At 37.7% G+C, this 20649-nt stretch overlaps 1 long non-coding RNA gene across 2 annotated transcripts in view; it reads left to right on the top strand.

Annotated features, from left to right (window-relative positions):
* The window catches only part of LOC110259987 (uncharacterized), a 1024192-nt gene that overhangs the window by 39385 nt on the left and 964158 nt on the right, over nt 1-20649 (top strand). The window lies entirely within an intron of this gene.

The raw sequence follows: 20649 nt of genomic DNA, 5'->3' as shown, positions 1-20649 counted from the left end.
CAGCATTGTTCTTCAGGGCAGAGATCGTTTTTTCTTATTTCTTGGTTTATTTCCAGTATAGCCTATGATTCATCATCTTTTTCCCACCTTCTTATGCTAACTTAATTAGTGTCAAATTTCTTATAGGAATCATGGAAAAAGAAAAACAATGGCATAACAAAAAGGAGATGTTAGAAACACTTTAATTTTGATGTTTGGTTTACTTGTAAAATTTGAAATAAAAATTTAGATGGCTCTTTGGAACTGGGTTTAATTCCATCTTTGTGTATGTGCTAGTTGGTGTGACCTCAGACCCTAGCTCTTACTCAGGTAACTGCCTTCACATCTCAGATATGCCCTGGGGAAAGCAGTTGCTTTTTCTTCTTTAGTTGCAGGCTTTCTAACCTTCCACAGTGGCTTTTCCAAGTCTTTCCCACCTTCTCAAGTCCTCAATCTCTTTCTTAATTCTCCTCAGAAAAATAACTTCTTCTTCATTTACTATAAAATGCCTTTTTCTCTTAACCTACATCCATTCCATTTTCTTCTGTTTCTGGAGATTGTGTTCCCACGCTATTCCAAAGTGGATTCCTCCATCAGAGTTTCTGCTCTTGGGACTGGCTGGGCATATTGATGTCCTTGTGGTAGGCAGATCATGCCACCAGAAAGACTTCCACACCTGATCCCAGGGACCTGCGAATGCATTACTTTACCTGTGAAAGAGACTTGGCAGATCTTGAGATAGGGAGATTATTCAGAATTATTTGGGTGGGTCCCATGTAATCACAAGGGTCCTTACAATTGAAAGAAGGAAGCGGGAGGGTCAGAATCAGAAAAGAAGAGTTGATGATCCAAGCAGAGGTCAGAGTGATGGAGGGCCACAAGCCAAGGGATGTGGGGAATCTCTAGAAGCTAGGAAAGGAAGACGAGGAAGCAGATTGTTCTTAAGATCCTACAGAAGCAATGCAGTTCTGCTGACACCTGATTTTGGCCCAGTGAAACTCATTGTGGATTTCTGAGCTCCAGAACTGTAAAATAATAAATCTGTGTTGCTTTTAAGCCACAAGATTTGTGATTTGTGGTAAATTGTAGTAGTAGCAAAAGGTAACTAAAATATCTCTTACCCAAACTTTTTCCCACCCTTTTCTCTGAGGTCAGGGGAGGCATAAGCTGAATAGATGGATAGATGATTACCCAGTAAGTGGAGGTCGGGATAAAGAAATTCTGGAGAAGGCAGTGAAGCTGTTTACTGCATCATTTGATAACAGAGTGGCGAATTAAAATGGGTGAGAGAAAAAAGTACTTCCTTTATTTTTTTTTTGGGGGGGGGGTCTTTTTTTTTTTTTTTTAGGGCCACCACACCCATAGCATGCGGAGGTTCCCAGGCTAGGGGTCCAATTGGAGCTACAGCTGCTGGCCTATGCCACAGCCACAGCAATGCGGGATGAGAAACACATCTTCGACCAACACCACAACTCATGGCAACGCCCAATCCTTAACCCACTGAGTGAGGCCAGGGATCGAATCTTTGACAACTTCATGGTTCCCAGCCAGATTCATTTCTGCTGCGCCATGACAGGAACTCCAAAAAAGTACTTCCTTTAAAGTTAGTGAGTACTTGATAAGGGCCATAGTGAATGATATTCTGTTTCGGATTGTAGCAAACCAACCCAGAGAGATCTGTCTGTAAATACAAATAATAAGTCAGTTCTTCTCAAGTTTAAGTAATGTACAGTTTCTTTTAACAGAAAAAAATTTTTTTTTTTTGCTGCACCCACGGCATGCAGAAGTTCCCAGGCCAGGGATTGAACTTGAGCTACAGCAGTAACCCAAGCCACAGCAGTCATAATGCTGAGTCCTTAACCACTAGGACACCAGGGAACTCCCAGAGTAACTTAATGTTGAAATTAAAGGAAGAAAAAGAGCTCACCATGATTGAAACAAATTATTTTATTATTATTTGTACCAATATGTACTAATATAAAAATAGGTATAGGAGTTCCCACAGTGGCACAGTAGGTTAAGAATCTGACTGTGGTGGTTTGGGTTCAATCCCCAGCCTGGTGCAATGGGTTAAAGGATCCAGTGTTGCCACAGCTGTGGCATAGGTTGCAGCTGCAACTTGGATTCAATCCCTGGCCCAGGTATTTGCATATGCCACAGGTGTGGCCATTAAAAAAAAGGTATAAACTTCTGATACTTAGCTATTATATCATACATTTAATATATTTTAAAAATACATTATTTAAAAAACACTACAAAACCAATAAATACAATTCAAACTAAGATTACTTTTGTGTGACAGATAGTATTTTGCTGAACCCAAATTGCTACTTGCAACATGAATATGGTACTGACTACTGGGACATTTGAGTTTATGGCATTTTTCTACAGGGTACTTTGTGAAATGACTCAATTTCTTCAACATTTGGTCCATTCACATTACTACATAAGTTTCATTCATATGACTTGCCTAGTTGCAATTGGACTTTCTTTGATATTAACGCATTATTTACTGCTCTCACTTCTCTGCATTTATTGAAATAGTGCTGCTTGAAGCTTACTCGACTAGAAGCTGCTGCAGTCAGATTCTTAACCCCTGTACCACAGCAGGAACTCCCAGACTCTGCATCTAATTCCATTTCAGTTATTTCCTCCACTGAAATCTTGAACTCCTCAAAGTCATATATGAGGATTGGAATCAACTTCTAAATTCCCATGAATATTGATATTTTGACCTCTTCTCATGAATCATGAATGTTCTTAAAGGCATCTAGAATGGTGAATCCTTTTCAGAAAGTTTTCAGTTTACTTTGCCCAGATCCATCAGAGGATCATTATCTACGGCAGCTTTAGTCTTATAAAATTTCTTAAAATTTGAAAAAACTCCTTGACCTATGGACTGCAGAATGGATGTTGTGTTAGCAGGCATGAAAACAACACTAATCTCATAGTACATCTCCATTAGGGCTCTTTGATAACTGGATGCATTGTCAGTGAACAGTAATGTTTTGAAAAGAATCTTCTTTTTCCTGGGTAGTAGGTTTCAACAGTTGGCTTAAAATGTTCAGTAAACAGATGTGCTGTCATCCAGGCTTTGTTATTCCACTGATAGAGCATAGACAGAGTAGAATTAGCATAATTCTTAAGGGTCCTAGGATTTTTGGAATGGTAAATGAGCATTGGCTTCAGCTTCTCCTCCTAGCCAGAGAGTCAGCTTATCCTTTGAAGCTTTGAAGCCAGGCGTTGACTCTTCTCTAGCTGTGAAAGTTCTCGATGGCATCTTCTTCCAAAATAAGGCTGTTTTGTACACACTGAAAATCTATTTAGTTTAGCCACCTTCATTAATCATCTTAGCTAGTCTTCTAGATAACTTGCTGTAGCTTCTACATTAGCAGTTGCTGCTTCATCTTGCACTGTTATGTTATAGAGATGGCTTCTTTCCTTAAACCTCATGAACCAACCTCTGATAGATTCAGACATTTCTTCTATAGCTTTCTTACCTCTCTCAGTCTTCATGGAATCAAAGAGAGTTAGGGCCTTGCTCTGGGCTAGTCTTTGGCTTAGGGGGATGTTGTGGCTGGTTTGGTCTTTTATTCAGACCACTAAAACTTTCTCCATATCAGCAATAATGATGTTTTGCTTTCTTATCATTCATATGTTTGCTGGAGTAGCACTTTTAATTTCCATTAAGAACTTTACATTCATATCTTGGCTAGGTTGTATATGCGGCTTAGCTTTTGGACTATCCTGGCTTTCAACATGACTTCCTCACTAAGCTTAGTCATTTCTAACTTTTGATATAAAATGAGGAATATATGACTCTTCCTTTCACTTGGACACTTTAGGCCATTGTAGAGTTATTAATTGACCTGATTTTAGTATTGTGATGTTTCAGGGAATAGAGAGGCCTGAGGAGAGGGAAAAATACAGGAAATTAGCTGCTCAATAGAGCAGTCAGAACACACACAACATTTATTGATTAGGTTCCCCATCTTATAATGGGCTTGGTTTGTGATATGCCAACAAATTTCAGTAATAACATTGAAGATCACTAGTCACATGACACCATAAGAAATATAACAGAAATGAAAAAGTTTGAAATATTTTGAGAATTACAAAACTGTGACACAGAGACATAAAGTGAGCAAATGCTTTGGAAAAAATGGCACCAAGAGACTCGCTAGATGCAGGGTTACCGCAGACCTTTAATTTGTTAAAAAAAAAAAAAAAAGGCATTATCTATGAAGCACAGTAAAGCAAAGCTCAGTAAAACGAGCTATGCCTGTATGTATTTAATTACAATTAAAATGAATACAACACACTAACTAGTGGCTCCAAAGAATCTACCTATAACCTGCTAAAGGCCCAGAGAGCTAGAGTAGGTAACTAAAAAGACAAATTAATAAATTTGTCTTTAATATATTTATAATTTATTTAATAAATTTGTCTTTAATAATTAAAAACAAATTAATAAAGCTCAGTGCTTTATTTTATTTTACTTTTTTAGGCCGCACCTGTGGCATATGGAGGTTCCCAGGCTAGGGGTCTAATTGGAGCTGTAGCCACTGGCCTACACCACAGCCACAGCAACTCAGGATCTGAGACTCATCTGCGACCTACACCACAGCTCACGGCAATGCTGGATCCTTAACCTACTGAGCAAGGCCAGGGATCGAACCTGCGTCCTCATGGATCCTAGTCAGATTCCTTTCCACTGAGCCACAATAGGAACTCTGTCAGTGCCTTATTTTAAAATCAACCTTTGAGCTGCTATATGTAAATATTACAAGAAAATAGGTAAGTCAAATGATGCTAAAAAGCTTATCACAAGAAACAGTATTCCTTTGTTCTCCTACTACCCCTTCCTCTGACTTTGTTGTGCTCCCCATTTTCCCCAGGTAAAAACAAACAAAGGGAGTTCCCGTCGTGGCACAGGGGCTAATGAATCCGACTAGGAACCATGAGGTTGCGGGTTCGGTCCCTGCCCTTGCTCAGTGGGTTAACGATCCGGCGTTGCTGTGAGCTGTGTGTAGATTGCAGACGTGGCTCGGAGCCCGCGTTGCTGTGGCTCTGGCGTAGGCCGGTGGCTACAGCTCCGATTCGACCCCTAGCCTGGGAACCTCCATATGCCGCGGGAGCGGCCCAAGAAATGGCAAAAAGACAAAAACAAAACGAAACAAACAAACAAACACCCCAAATTATTGCAGACGTTGTTTCTGTGATTTATTTTCTCATTGGTGAATAAGATGTCAATAGTGCTTTCTGTCAGCTTGTCGATTTTTGACATTACCTATTTTCCCTCATAATGACAGATGAAGATTTAAATTACTTATACTCCTTTTCCTTTCCTTATTTCTCAAGAAAATTACATCTCAATTTTTAATTCCTATTCTGTCTTTTCAGTTTTGAAATAAAGTTCACTGCTAAGTCGGGTAGAACACTATAATTACAGTTTCCATTCTTTTACAACTGGAGTTAATGGTTAACTTTTCTTTTTACTTAGTATTGAGAACACTGTCTTCCCAACCTGTGTAAGAAACTCTGTAAAATACCTCTTTATGCAGTTTCCCCCAAGATCGAATCCGTCAGAATACATTCTGGTATTTCCTTGGAGCTATCATTTCTGCATATAGATACCCTCAGAACCTTGACTTCCTGCTCTGGTCTGTTTGGTGGCTTTCTTGGTCTGTTGCCCGGCTGTGGTCCTAGCACTTCCCCAGCTGTCATCCTGGGAATTCCCTTTACCTCTCTCTTGTTTCCTGATTTCCATTCTTCCTCTTTCTTGGTTTACTTCCTTGTTTAGTGAAACATGTTTTCTGTTGGCTTCCTGAGAAAACATGTATGAGAGACTTTGTATGTCTCAAATGCCTTTATGTTACCCTTGTACTTACTTAATTGATAGTTTGGCTAGATGTAAACCTTTTTACAAAATTTAAAAAAATTATTTTGATGAAACTTTTTACATCTGTATCAAAGTTTTTAAGGCGTTATTCCCTTGTCTTTTGGTTTTCTTTTTTTTTTTTTCCTTAAAATTTTATTCCTAGTCCTTTGTATGACCAATTTCTTTTTTTCCTCTTTGGAACCTTTCAGAATCTTCTCTTTATCTTTACTTTTCTGAAGTTTCCCAATAAAACTTGATGTAGGCTTTTTTTCATTTATTGTGTTGGGTGCTTAACAGCTTTTTAAATCTGGAGACTCATGTTTTTAACCTCCTTCCTATTTTATAATTTGTTTCTCACCTTCTCCTCCTCTGGGCCTCATATTCCTGAGTCTGGAACATTTTTGGTTAAGTTTCTCCAGGAAACAATTCTCGGGTATCTTGAAAAGGTGGAGAAAGGTTACTGGACTTTGTGGAGTTGGGGACTCTAGGGTTTGATTGTTCTCCTAAGTAAAAAACCAAATATAAAACCCAACCAAAAAAAAAAAAAAAACTAGCCGTGAAATAATCCTACTATAGGCCCCTGCCTTACTACTACTTCTGATAGTATTACCACTTGCTGAATATTAACTTTAAATTCTTTAGTCTTTTGAGAATTTACCAGCCAAATTATCTTGCTTTTCACTTTCTCACTACCTTTCCTGTGGACACAGAGTCCCATTTCTGTCAAGCACACTTTTTCTGTTGGATCATTTACTGTTAAGTCTCGTGTTCTAGTCCTCATTCACTATGGTTTGGACTTTATGGATTCAATTCTTATGGTTTCATTGATGTTAGAGTTTCTATTTATGTTTCTTATTCTTGTTTGATAGTGAATTTTAAAGGAGAAAACATTCATTAAAAAATCTTTAAAATGTAATCTTGGATTCAGGAAGATTTGTTTAACCATTTTAATGGTCCAGCAATGAAATGAACTATCTTCCAAAATAAGAAGCTTCAGTTTTGTAAATACCCAATACAGCCTAGTTGTTCTTTCTTTTAATGACACTGAGAAAGAAATTTCTGCATGGTGGGGGCAGAGGGGGAGGATTAGATTAAATGCCTCACTGAAGAGCTCTTTCAAATATAAGAATTTATGAATTATATTATTTTTCTACCATAGGCTTAGGGAAAGCAGAAATCATACAATAATTAAGGTTATAAGCCTGAAAATCAGGCAGCTTCCATATGAATTCCAGTTCTGACTTTTACTTAGGCTTTATTTTAATTTCTTCAGCTTCAATTGCCTACTCTGCAAAATGGGACTACCTATTTTATATGATCGATTTGAGACTAACACAGTAAATATGATCTATATAATGACACTAATCTTAACTAATTCCAATAATGATATGTTAAAGTCAAGCCTATGAAATGGGAATTAATATTTTCTACACTAATAACATTTTGAAATTATTACTATTTAGAACCAAGTTTAAATGTGAGAATCTGTTGTATGATCTCTTGGTCATGGTATGTATACACTTGACCTGGGTTAGATTTGGCTTGGGGTAAGGAGCACGTCTTTGTACACTCTGTTCTTACTCAGCAGGCATCAGCTTTGTGTTTTTAGAATAGGGGAAAGTGTGGGCTTGTGGTCAAGCAAAGATTATTTTCAATTAGTCTAAATGCAAAAACCATGTAGCGAGTTACAACATTTGATTCAGGTGGTGCTACCTCTTTATTTTGTATGAGTTGTGTATAGTTGGTCTCTAGAAGTGAAATGTGTGACTCACATGCTATGAAAAGAAATTAGTTTTATTACTTTTAAGCAAGAATTAATTAAACAAGGGTTGTCTCTAGTAAAGGGCAATGTGAACTAGCTTTCATGACTAAAATGAATCATTTGAAATTTGCATAAATATTGGGTGCTACACTTGGAAAGAAGAGCTCCTTTTCTTAAGCGGCCTCATTTAATTACACTTAAATATTTTTTCATGATAACAATGTAATCATGAATTTCTTCTTATAACCAGTGCAGATAAATTTTAGGGCAAGCTCCTCTGCACAGGTTTTCTGATTAATCTCAAAAAGATTTTTCTGCATGCATTCTACAAGGGAGATTTGGCTCATATCAATATTTTGCTCAAGGTCAGAATGAAGTCTGTCATATTACAGTAATATTAGATTCATCTTTGAAAAATCCCTCCCTACTGCATTGCTGAGTGTTATAGAGATCCAGGAGCATTGCCTTGTTCACACAGAATGTGTCCACTGAGAGTAGAGCTGAATTTTAATGGCTACCAAAGGCAGCAGTGATGCCATTCCCCTGGAACAGGCATCACTGTTCTAACCTGCCAGCAAGGGGGCTGGAAGGCCTGTGGCGGCAGCACGGAGATGTTTCTTTCCTTGGTCCTGTCTTAACATAAGTCACCAGCAGTTTGCTGGCAGAGTTCTGGGTTACTGTTTTGTAGTGGTCTGCTTGTTGCTGAAGAACAGCAGGAAAATCTGGCTGGCATTTGAATACTCTCACATAACCCTGGGGGCAGAATTCCCAATCCCCAGGATCACAGTTACTTTGTGGTGACCCACTTCCTCTGGCTCATGTTTCCCACAGGAGACTTGGGAAATGTATCTTTTTGGAAGACCTGTGGTCACAAGATACCAAAATTAATGACAACAAGAAGGCAATCATGCAAATTGACTGGAATGTCAGTTGCAGATAGTCCCACCTTTGAGGTTGCCAAGCCACCCTCTGTTCATTCTTCTCATTCCTCCTCCTTCTGGGGTTTGAAGGCTTTCATGGCATCTTCAGAATCTTGGTGAGAGAAAGATTCCACAGATTATCTTCCCTCTTCCCTTGGACTCAGAGGTGCTGTCCAGAGCCACCCTAACCTATCCTCAGGTAGATGACATTCGATAAAAAAAAAAATCAATCCTTCCTAATAAGAGAGCAATTTAACTTCTTGCCAATAGTTAAATAAAGGAATCAAGTCTCCAGAAATGATAGATTCGTGGTGTTTTACCACACAAGCATTGTGCCTTCTTTCAAATAGCCTTTGTGAGCTTTGGTAACTAACAGTATTTATCAGTTCTTTGATTCTCTTACGGTCATGAGTTCTTTGCACTACCCGAGTGTCATGAGACCCATTTTCCATGCTGATCCCAAAGCAGTTCTCAGAGAGGTCTAAGGTTGAAATTATGTTGAAAAGGTAAGCCTGTCATTTTGATATGTTAAAAAAAACAGGGGCATGGTGGTCACCTAGTTATGATCTAGTGAGTACTCTTTTCCTTCCTTCTTACGGTGCAGTTCTTATCAAAGAGTATGGACCTATTTTAAAATTCTAAGTGTGTGATCTTTTTCTCCACAATAGTTGGATGTGGTTTTGATGGAGTTTGGAACAACACGAACCCTGGGAAGGCAGAGGTGGTCACTGGGATAGGAGCGAGTGAGCAAATGATTAGACCTTTGATCCCTTACTTTATATCCTCTTTATTTTGTCTCCTCCTTACTCCCTTCTGTGGTACTTAGATGCATAGGCTTTGTTGTTTTGGAAATGTACCATTGTCTCTCTGTCTACCTTGTCTTTCAGAGCTCTTTCCTGCTCCAAATATCTCTTATGTGACTGAGTGTCCCTAGACTAGATTAATTCACTGTGTGTAGGTGCTTGGTCCTTGATTCAAGTTCCAAACTGGAAAGGAAACACTTAACCTCTTCTATTCACCGTTAAACCACATGGCTAAAGAAGATATGGTACGTATACACAATGGAATATTACTCAGCCATTAAAAGCAACGAAATACTGGCATTTTTAGCAACATGGATGGACCTAGAAATTATGCTAAGTGAAGTCAGCCATACAATGAGACACCAAGATCAAATGCTTTCACTGACATGTGGAATCTGAAAAAAGGACAGACCGAACTTCTTTGCAGAACAGATACTGCGAAGACTCACAGACTTTGAAAAACTTATGGTCTCCAAAGGAGACAGTTTGGGGGCTGGGGGGATGTGCTTGGATTGTGGGATGGAAATCCTATAAAATTGGATTGTTATGATCATTGTACAACTATAAATGTAATAAATTCATTGAGTAAAAAAATTCTGTATCAATTTGGAATTGTACAAAATTAATCTTGTTAATCAGTTGTGATCCCAAATTGTAGCTGAATTCTGACAGAGCTGTTGCCTAATTCCAAGGGTCACCATTCAAACAAAATAAACCTGAGACTCCCTGCCTTTATGCAGCATGATGGTCCAAGGCTCAACCTGGAACTATGGCCATATGGAGTCATGGTATCTGTGGGAAGGACAAATTCCTAATTACCTTCCTCATAGATACCCAAGACGGATTGCAAAATCATTAAAAACTTGAAGGAAAAAAGCAGGGTAATCTGCTCAGGTCATCAGAAGATAACTTCTTCAAAGGCTTTCTTGTGGGAAAAAGTAACTGTTATCAAAAAGTAATGAGAGGAGTTCCCGTTGTGGTGCAGTGGTTAACGAATCCGACTAGGAACCATGAGGTTGCGGGTTTGATCCCTGCCCTTGCTCAGTGGGTTAACGATCCAGCGTTGCCATGAGCTGTGGTGTAGGTTGCAGACGCGGCGCGGATCCTGCGTTGCTGTGGCTCTGGTGTAGGCCTGTGGCTACAGCTCCGATTAGACCCCTAGCCTGGGTACCTCCATATGCCACAGGAGTGGCCCAAGAAATAGCAAAAAGCCAAAAAGCCAAAAAAAAAAAAAAAAAAAAGTAATGAGAGCCCAGCTGTTGGGGACATGAGTGCCTCGGCAAACCTCCACTCTTAGCCCCAAATCTGCCTTCCTCTTAGGTCCCCATGAACTACCATATCTTCCTCCTCTAGGGGTGAAAAAAAGTCTTCTATAGATTGCCTGGAAATAAGATTAAGTCCATGAGATGTGATCACTATATCCCCATGGGTTAGGAGAACATAGCCTAGAAGAAATGGGTTTGGGTCCTCACCCAGGGAAGTACAGTCCTTCAGTGTCCCACAGCGAAGGGGATAGGGGCCCTCACCAGGAGGAGTCTGTGCGCAGAAATTAATGCTGCCACTGCCTGAACCTTACTTTCAGAGTCACAGGATGTAGATAAAAATGAACCAACTGGTCTCCAAAGTACATATTCAAATATGTATAATCATAAACAACTCTGGGTGCACTAACAAAAACAGAAAAACAAGAAACTGAAAAGCAAGACAAAACAACACTTGGCAGGTTACAGACACATTTAATCTAATAAAAAGCCATGATTCCCCATTGATGAACAAAAGGTAAAAAAATTACATAAAGTATTTAAAAAGAAGATGAAGGGACTAGAATTTATTACTACTAAGCCTTGCTATTTATTTGCTATTCTTGGCTCACTTATTCTGTCTATAATGAATGCAGAAATTAGCTAATGCTAAATATATCAGGAGGCATTTTCTGATACATGGTGGAACTGTTAGTAGAAATACTCCAATAACCTGTGACTGCAAGTTAGACAGACACCACAGAAAGTATCCAAAATTTGTATCAGTTTCTAAGTGATCCAAAGAATGGGAAAGAATGCAGCACATGCAGATATCGCTCAAGGTAAATGAAAAGGGCAAACACCATCACAAGACATAAAAGGAGCTCAGTTCAACCAAAGGAGCAAGAAGAGTTAAAGAGGTGACTGCAAGGCTGTCGGCCAAGCCTGCTTGTGCATGTTGAAACAAAGCCACAAAAGTCCCAGGAGAGGACACATCTTCAGACAAAAATAAAAGCAAACACAAGAGAAGAGGCTGAGGTGGCTAAGCAAGAAACTCTTCTACAGAAACAAAAGACACTAAAAATGAAGGGATTCTGGTCTCTGATGAAACAAGTGAAAAAGAAACCAAGTCCAGTTAGTATATAAACAAAGTCTCACCAGTGGTCTTCACTTGAATCTTCTTGTTAATATCGAGGTACTTGTGTCAATTCATTTATGAATGTGAAAATTTAGTAGCTCTTGGAAGACATTTTATTTATTTTTTTATTTTTAAATTTTTTTTTGTCTTTTTGCCATTTGTTGGGCCACTCCCATGGCATATGGAGGTTCCCAGGCTAGGGGTCCAGTCGGAGCTGTAGCCACCGGCCTACGCCAGAGCCACAGCAACACGGGATCTGAGCTTCGTCTGCAACCTACACCACAGCTCACGGCAACGCCGGATCGTTAACCCACTGAGCTAGGGCAGGGATCGAACCCGCAACCTCATGGTTCCTAGTTGGATTTGTTAACCACTGCGCCACGACGGGAACTCCGGAAGACATTTTAAAGGGAAAAATCTCACCCAAGTTGCTGTGTATGTAGATTTTTTGTTTTTGTTTTGGATGTGTGTGTGTGTATAACAAATGCTTTTTTTTTTTTTTTTTTTTTGGTCTTTTTTCCTTTTTTTTAGGGCCGCTCCTGTGGCATATGGAGGTTCCCAGGCCAGGGGTCTATCAGAGCTGTAGCCACTGGCCTATGCCACAGCCACAGCAACGGGATCCGAGCTGTGTCTGCAATCTACACCACAGCTCATGGCAACGCCGAATCCTTAACCCACGGAGCAAGGCCAGGGATCGAACCCGAAACCTCAGGATTCCTAGTCGGATTTGTTAACCACTGTGCCACAACGGGAATGCCCTACAAATGCTTTTTAAAAAAGTAAATACCATCTTGTTTGTCAGCTTTGCTTTCCATAGGCTGCAGAAGTACAGTTTTAATAGCCTGCAATATGAAATGTTAATAGCGATTTGAAGTCATCATCATGTATTTGACCTAACAAATATTTTAAATGGCTTACCTCTTTTACCCACTTTTAAAGTAGAATTGTTTCCACAAATGCCTGCTTCCATCCTTAGCTCTTTCATTAGAACTGTGACATCTTTGGTAGTGGCAGTCCAGCTTTCCTTATTATTTTAATAAAGTGTTGTGAAAGATTGGAAATTTTTGAGCATGTGGCATATATGTATTAAATTACAAGTTGGAGGGAAATTAGGTCTAACAGCTTATCAGTATTTTAAAATACTGGTATTTGAGATCATCTATTTAAAAACAAATTAAATAATTTTAAAAATTATTACAAATTTTCAGTATTAAGAATTATTTACAAATAGTTTCATAACATCTGTGGACTTGATCATGAAACAAAAATTTCATTTATAAAAAGATGGCATCCCATATGTTTTATCATGTTATCAGTTTATAAGTCTTTAGAGTCAAAGATATATTTGTATCATTAAAGAATCCCTGGAATTCCCATTGTAGCTCAGAGGAAATGAATCTGACTAGGAACCATGAGGTTTTGGGTTTGATCCCTGGCCTTGCTCAGTGGGTTAAGGATCCGGCGTTGCCGTGAGCTGTGGTGTAGGTTGCAGACGAGGCTCGGATCCCAAGTTGCTGTGGCTGTGGTGTAGGCCAGCAGCTATGCTCCAATTCAACCCCTAGCCCAGAAACCTCTGTATGCCATGGGTGCGGCCCTAAAAAGACAAAATAAAACAAAAACCCAGAAAACAAACAAAAAAACACAAGAATCCCAGACACACCAAATGGATCATCCTACATAGCAGCTATAGATTTGTATAGGCAGGTGAAAGAATTAGATATTGTGTATGTTGTAAATCCAGGAGAGTGGGCTGGATGATAACTTCTACCAGAGTTGTGAATATTAACATAATAATTAAGTAGAATTTTGTATGTATCCTCAGGTCTTGGGAGGGATCCAAGTCTTCCATCTGTCTCTAATAGTAAATAATCTTAATTAATTAGGAAGGGTTAATAAGTATGCATCTTTTAATCCCCAGAAGATTTAGAATTAAGTGTAAAAAACTTTTTAAAAATCAAAATAATTTATTAATATTAGTATCAAATAGCGACCTGTAAGGTCTACCTAGGAAAATATTCATGATTGTAACATTTCATTGTTTCACTTCAATGATATATTTACCCACATCACCACTAGATTGTGAGTTCCTTGGGGACAAAAGATGGTATCTTTTATCTAGATGTTCTCAACTGGCTCAAAGTCAGTGCCCAGTAAATTTTTATGAATGAATAAATGAAGGCCATAAGGTTGTAGGGAGATTTGTTTCTTACAATATCTTCTTCCAGAGAGATCAGAGAAGTCTGTCTCATTCCAGTACTACCGAGCTGCCCCATTTTGAAGTCTCCTTCCTGTAGCCATTTCAGAATGTAGTGGAAACAGTGGAAAAGATTTCTCTGATGTTTTTGAGATTTAGTCCAGGGCATGTTTACAGGTGGGTAGGGTCAAATTTCAGGGATGCTCCAGAGATATAGCCCTTAACATTCTCTGTGAAAGGATGTTATGTGCAAAGGTCAGCCTGCCAGCAACTATGCTTGAATGCCACATGGTAGAAGCATGGAGACAGTTTTCCTGTCAGACCCTGACTAAGACTTGTTATCTGGAGCGAGGGATCGTAAATTTCAAACCACTTTCTCATGACAACCCTTCAAAATGTTTCGGAAACCATATCCCTTTCATCTAACAGTTCCTGCTTTCTTCCATTGTTACTCATATGACACAGTGTCCACACCTTTCTTCCGCCAGGTTTTCCTCTTTTAGTTTTGGTGTGTTGCTTCTACATATTGTCTCAGAGATCCAAAAGTGAGCACGGCAAATGGGGTATGGCCTGACCAGAGAGCAAGGGACCGTTGCTGTCCTTTTTGGGGGGCATTGAGTATCCATTGTAGTCAAGATGTCATCATCTACGTGGCTGCCTTATTCTCACCATACTTGCAGCCAACTCAAGTCCCTGCATTTTGTTTTGGTTGTTTGTAATGTGATACGTGTCAAATATGATTCTCCAATTCTGTTCTTGTGTATTTTGAACTAAATTGCTATTTTGAACCTAAGGATTTAACTTGTATCTCTATTAAACTGATAGGTCTGGCTCATTATTCCAACTTATTTTGACATTTTGGAATGGTGATTCTACCATTATGTTTTACATTTCAAGCTTAAGCCTGTTGCCGCACCTTCATTCAAATCACTGATAAAAGTACTAAATAAGACCGGTTGGGGGAAGGTCCCATAGCACACCACTGGTGCTCAACAAATATTTCATGAGTTAAATTCTGAATGTGACAGAGTGAAAAGGAGTATGACAGACTTCAGTTATTGTTTTCAGTACCACACTTGGGCAGGCTTTGCCTTTTAATTATCCTCATAATGGAGTGTAACGTATTTTTCCAAGGAATAGTTTTCTTGCCTTTCTAGAGTTTCCAGGACACTCTTATTATTCCCTTTCATTCTTTTCCTCTCCTATTCATTCTTGTGCAACATAGGATTCAGTAGTACTAACACATGAAATTTTGTAGCATACTCTATCGTATATTTAATGCTGCATAGGAACCACCACAACAATTAGGGATCTAAAATAGTGATGAATTATTTATCACACTTCTGTTGCTAAGCTAGCCAGTTCTCCTGCTGGAGTCATCTGGACTCACTCATGTATTTGCATGCAGCTGATGGATGGGTCATCAAGGTATGTGGCTCAGCAAGGACAACTGCAATATTTGGGAATTTTCCTCAATGTGGAAAGTTCAGTTCAGGCTTTTTCAGTGGCAGTGACCACATTTCAACAGGAGAAAGACCTATGTGAAGCCCAAATCAAGTCTCTGCTTGATCATGTTTGCTGGTGTCCCATTGGTCAAAACAAGTCATATGACCACATATGGAGTTAGTGAAGAAGGAGATGACCCAAAGGTGAAAACCAGGAAGTGAGATTTATTGAAAGACGTTTATTGTTTGTAGTAACAATCTACCACAAAGACTTGTAAACGTTCATCGCACATTTAGGATTTAGTACCATGCCTTATAATTTGCATTAGTGAGAATCTCATTGCTATAAAACTTTATTTAGCATGTATTATGAGAGGGCTTTGATGAAAAAGAACTGGATAGTGGGTAAGTATGAAAAAGCTAAAATATAAAATTTCCAGTTTAGGTAGAGTTTATACAGACCTGCTAATATCTGAATAATATTTTCCATTGGCTTAATGTCTTCATGATAAATATCTCAAAGTGTCTACCATGCTGTACCTGTGCTCTATTCATGGAGGATTGAATAAATGGATCATGCATCCTTTTATTCCCTAAAAATCTGAATACATGGCTTTTGAAAGGCAGTATTGAGTTTATTTTTAAATTTTTAATTTTTCAAAATACAGGTATTATCAAAGCCTAAGTAATAATACAATTATATATGTATGAATATCTTAAAATCTTTTTTTGTAAATTGATTTTGTTCAGACATGTATTTTAAGACAAACTTGCTTCTAATTGATAGAACACACATATATACACCACATCTTCTTAATTCATTCATCTGTCAATGGACAGTTAGGTTGTTTCCATGTCTTGGCTATTGTGAATAATGCTGCAGTGGACATATAGGTGCATATGTCTTTTTCAAGGAAAGTTTTGTCCACATATATGCCCAGGAGTGGGATTACTGGGTCATATGGTAGTTCTATATTTAGTTTTCTGTAGTACCTCCATACTGTTTTCCATAGTGGTTGTACCAATTTAACATTCCCACCAACAGTGTAGGAGGGTCCCCTTTTCTCCACACCCTCTCCAGCATTTGTTATTTTTGGACTTGTTAATGATGGCCATTCTGATAGGAGTGAGGTAGTATCTCATGGTAGTTTTGATTTGCGTTTCTCTAATAAATAGTGATATATTGAGCATTTTTTCATGTGCTTGTTGGCCATAGTAGCTAAGACTTGAGGGGTGAGAATCCTGGTGAAAGGAGAATTACAGATAAGTAAATGTGATATTCTGTAGTTCTTTTCTCCAAAAAGGTAACTGATAAGCTGCGTTGAGTGAGACTATAAGCAACAAAGCAGAAGGTAGAAGCTAATATGCTAACTCGAATGTTAAGGAGTTTTGTAGTACTTGAGAAATAGAACTGGATTCAGATTGCCAAAGACCTCTTGGATTTTAATCATCTTATCTCTGGATCAAGGTGATCTGTAACTCCTCTGTCTTCCAGGAAAAACAAAACAAACAACAATAATAAAAAAACCAATAACCAACAAGAAAGATATTATCCAGAGCATTTATAGTTAATCATATATGCCTGGCTTTTAATAAAAAATTATTAGGCATCCCAAGAGAGAGGACAAAGTGGCCAAAATCAAAGCAAAAACAATAAAATAGACCCCAGAGTGATCTTTGTATTGGAATTATTAGACAGGTATTTTTAAATGGTTGTGATTAACAGATTTAAGAAAAGAGATAAAAAGAATATTGGCAGTGGACTAGAACCTGTAGACACAGTCCATGGAAATTCAAGAGTTGATAAATATCAAAATATTTAATAAAATGAGTTTAACAATAGATTGGACAGAGCAGAGTATTATCGAACTGCTAAGTAGAAAGTGAAATAAAAAAGATGAAAAGTACAAAAGAGAACAAGATATATATGGCAAATGCTGAGAGAAGTTACTGTGTATGTGTAATTAGAGCCTCAGTAGAAGGGGGAGAGAATGGGGAATTAAGCAGTAATTGAAGAGATATTATCTGAGAATTTTTTAAAACTGATGTAGTCATCAAGCCAAAGATTTCTGTAGAATGTCTGTAAAAAATGGTATTTTTAACATGCTGTAAGAAAAAAATTGCCAATTCAGAATTGTATAAGCAGTAAAAATATCCTTCAGCAATAAAAGTTTCAAAAAGACGTTTTTTGAATAAAATTTGAGTATTTTTTGCCAGTAAACCCACATTAAAATTAATTGATGTAGAGATACCCTTAAATATTAATTTAAATAAATGAATAGATTAAAATGATGAATTCACAAAAGGTAGTTAGGGTGTTTAAGAAAGTGCAGCTTTGTTCAGGATTTATTTGCTTGCTTTTCTCCCCTTTTAAAGGGATAACGATAACAAACAAATCCTTTAGGAGAGTACTTCACATTAATGAATGAATGATAGTGTGGGACATTTATAGAATTTGACAACTGTAACAAGAAATGATGGGCTACTTTAGAAAGGCTCAGCAAAACACTACACTGCATACTAAAATGGCAGTTGTGTGAGCAAACAGTCAAAAGGTTATCAGTTTAAAAAATACATTTTTCTACTTTATAAATATTTTGCTTATGGCTGTAATAGGAACTGAAGTATATTGTAATTCATGGTGGTTGTTAAATACAGTACTTTATGTCTTTTTTTTTTAAATTGGATTTTCTTAAAATTATGAAAATCTAATATGGTATTATGTACTTACGTACTCTTCCTTTAGGATTCTGCTTCCAAATAATTTCTGGAAACCTCAGCTTTACACAATGAATGAGACAGTGTCCTTTATTGCTAGCTTGTTATGACCAGTTTGAGTTATAGTCAGCTTGAGTCCTAGAGAAAAGCAGTTGTTGCCAGTTTCCTTTTATAACTTGCTCTGTCACCTAAAATCCAAATCCTTGGACCTAGGGTGGAGATGAAGCCCTGGAAATCTGAGGAAAGTTTTTCTCATATTTCAGTTTTAGTTAGAATGCAAAAAACAAAACAAACAAAAAAATTTAGTCCCAAATGTTTCCACTTCTGAAAAATCATACAGGGCAATCAGGAAAGTATAAAAGCACCCTACATTTGACCATAATGGTATTAAACTGTAAAAAGAAAAATCTCACTATAAGCCTACAGATTTTAAAATGACAAAAGGGAATACTACAAAAGCCCCATGCACATAAATTTAACAGTTTAGGTGAAATGAGTGAATTCTTTGAGATTCAAAAACTGCCAAAACTCATCCAATATGAAATAGGTAACCTAAATGATTATAATAATTAAAGATAATGAACTTAAGGTTTAAAACCTTTAGAGAAAGAAGTCTGTAGTCTCAGATCACTTCACTGGCAAATTCCACCAAATATTTAAAAGATTAGAATGAATGCTACAGTAATCTGTTCCAGAAAATCAAAGAGGAGAGAACACCTCCTAGTGAATTTTATAAGATCATCATTACCCAGACAATACCCTCCTCAAAAAGGAGAAAACTATAGGCCAATATCCCACATGAGTATAGGTACAGAAATTCTCCAAAAAATATTATCAAGTTGAATCCAGTAATGTACAAAAAGAATAACACACCACAGTCAATAAGGTCTGGGAATACAAGGCTGGTTCAATATTTGGAAACCAGTCAATTTAATCCATAGTATTAATAGCTAAAGAAAAAAACCCCTCATGATTGTACCTATCAATTGATATAGAAAAAAAATTGACAAAATTCAACACTTATTCAAAATAAAAACCTGAGGCATTCCAATTGTGGCTCAGCAGTTTACAAACCCGACTAGTATCCATGAGGATGTGGGTCCAATCCCTGGCCTCACTCAGTGGATTAAGGATCTTGCATTGCTGTGGCCGTAGCATAGGCTGGTAGCTGCAGCTTTGTATGAGCTTCCATATGCCACAGACATGGCCCTAAAGAGCAAAAAAATAAAAACCTGAGCACAAATATTTACAGAATTCCGCATAATGGTAAATATTGGAAACAATTCAAATATCTTTCAGTGGATAAGTGGATAAACAGCCTCGGGTATATCTGTCTAATGGAGTAGTACTCAGCAATAGAAAGGAACCAACAGTTAAACATACAAAACCTTAGATGAATCTCAAAGGTGTTATGCTGTATGGAAGAATTCAGTCTCGGGAGTTCCCGTCGTGGCGCAGTGGTTAATGAATCCGACTAGGAACCATGAGGTTGCAGCTTTGGTCCCTGCCCTTGCTCAGTGGATTAACGATCCGGTGTTGCCGTGAGCTGTGGTGTAGGTTGCAGACGAAGCTCAGATCCCGTGTTGCTGTGGCTCTGGCATAGGCCGGTGGCTACAGCTCCAATTAGACCCCTAGCCTGGGAACCTCCATATGCCGCGGAAGCGGCCCAAGAAATAGCAAAAAGACAAAAAAAAAAAAAAAAAAAGAATTCAGTCTCAAAAGTTTATATTACTATATGATTCCAGTGACATGACAGTCTCTAAATGACAAAACTCTGGTCACAGGTAGAAGTTAAGGGGAAGGAGGGTGTGAGTATACGATGATATAGCACAGGGGAAATTTGGGGGTAATGGAAATATTCTGTATATTGGTGGTGGTGATGGTTATTCAAATATGTGTTAACATTTGTAGAATATAGAATTTTAGGTATTGAAATTTTATATACCCCAAAGTTCAATTTTACTGTATAATAATCTTTAAAATAATAATTAAAAAAACAGTATAGCTATACATTCAGCAAGGAAAGTGAATCTTCAAAAAACAAAGAAATTCTATACAACTTAGAATAGATTTACTAGGAGATCCTGCTGAGTAGCATTGAGAACTATGTCTAGATACTCATATTGCAACAGAACAAAGGGTGGGAAAAAAATGTATATATGTAAGAGTAACTTGATCCCCATGCTGTACAGTGGGGAAAAAAAATACTTAAAAGGTTATCATAATTATCTTAGTATTAAAAGAGATCTGATAAATCAATTAAATACCCTTCAGTTGTCCCAACAAAATAATTTTTAAAATATATAAAGATAATTCTTAAAAGAACAATTAATAACCAGTAAAAAGGAAAATATATTTTACCATTGCTAACTGCTAAAAATTGAAAATAAAACCAGTATTGATTTGTTTTTTTTTTTTTTAATTCTAAAACCCTGTATTATATGAAAATATGGTCAAAAGCAATTGAGATCAGCAAAATCTTCATGGGAATCCTTGATGAATTATTAAGTTTATAGGAAAGAATGAATAGTGTGCAAAAGGTCCAATTGTGGAATATATTAGGAATTT

The sequence above is a fragment of the Sus scrofa genome, chromosome 1, assembly GCF_054392235.1.
Source record: "Sus scrofa isolate SSC_HxYL_T2T_F1_AM1 chromosome 1, Sscrofa_HxYL_maternal_Yorkshire_Landrace_v2.0, whole genome shotgun sequence".
NCBI classification, from domain to species: domain Eukaryota; kingdom Metazoa; phylum Chordata; class Mammalia; order Artiodactyla; family Suidae; genus Sus; species Sus scrofa.
Note: the sequence above shows the minus strand (reverse complement) of the source record. Positions and strands in the feature narration are given on the sequence as shown.